Here is a 266-nt window from a genome sequence, read left to right on the forward strand (position 1 = left end):
CCCCTTCCCCCCTCCTTGCCAAAAAGCTCCCTTCTCTCTCCCTCACTCTCCATCCCCTCTCCATCCCTTCCCCTCCTCCCTCCAACCTCTCCTCTCCGCCCTCCCCCTCCCCGCCCCCCTCCTGCCAAGCTGACTAGAGATCAAAATGAATTTTCTTGCAATTTTCAGTCTGGGATTAGATTGCGCTTCCAAAATGGCCGGAAAGCCTGGCTGCGAGCTCCAGATACCTCGCTCGCACTCGGAAATACTCCGGTAAGGATATGCAC

At 56.8% G+C, this 266-nt stretch overlaps 1 protein-coding gene across 1 annotated transcript in view; it reads left to right on the forward strand.

The window, feature by feature from the left end:
- Window positions 1-266, forward strand: part of LOC119587114 (SID1 transmembrane family member 2-like) — a 31322-nt gene that overhangs the window by 13239 nt on the left and 17817 nt on the right. The window lies entirely within an intron of this gene.

The sequence above is a fragment of the Penaeus monodon genome, chromosome 22 (assembly GCF_015228065.2).
Source record: "Penaeus monodon isolate SGIC_2016 chromosome 22, NSTDA_Pmon_1, whole genome shotgun sequence".
Taxonomy (NCBI): domain Eukaryota; kingdom Metazoa; phylum Arthropoda; class Malacostraca; order Decapoda; family Penaeidae; genus Penaeus; species Penaeus monodon.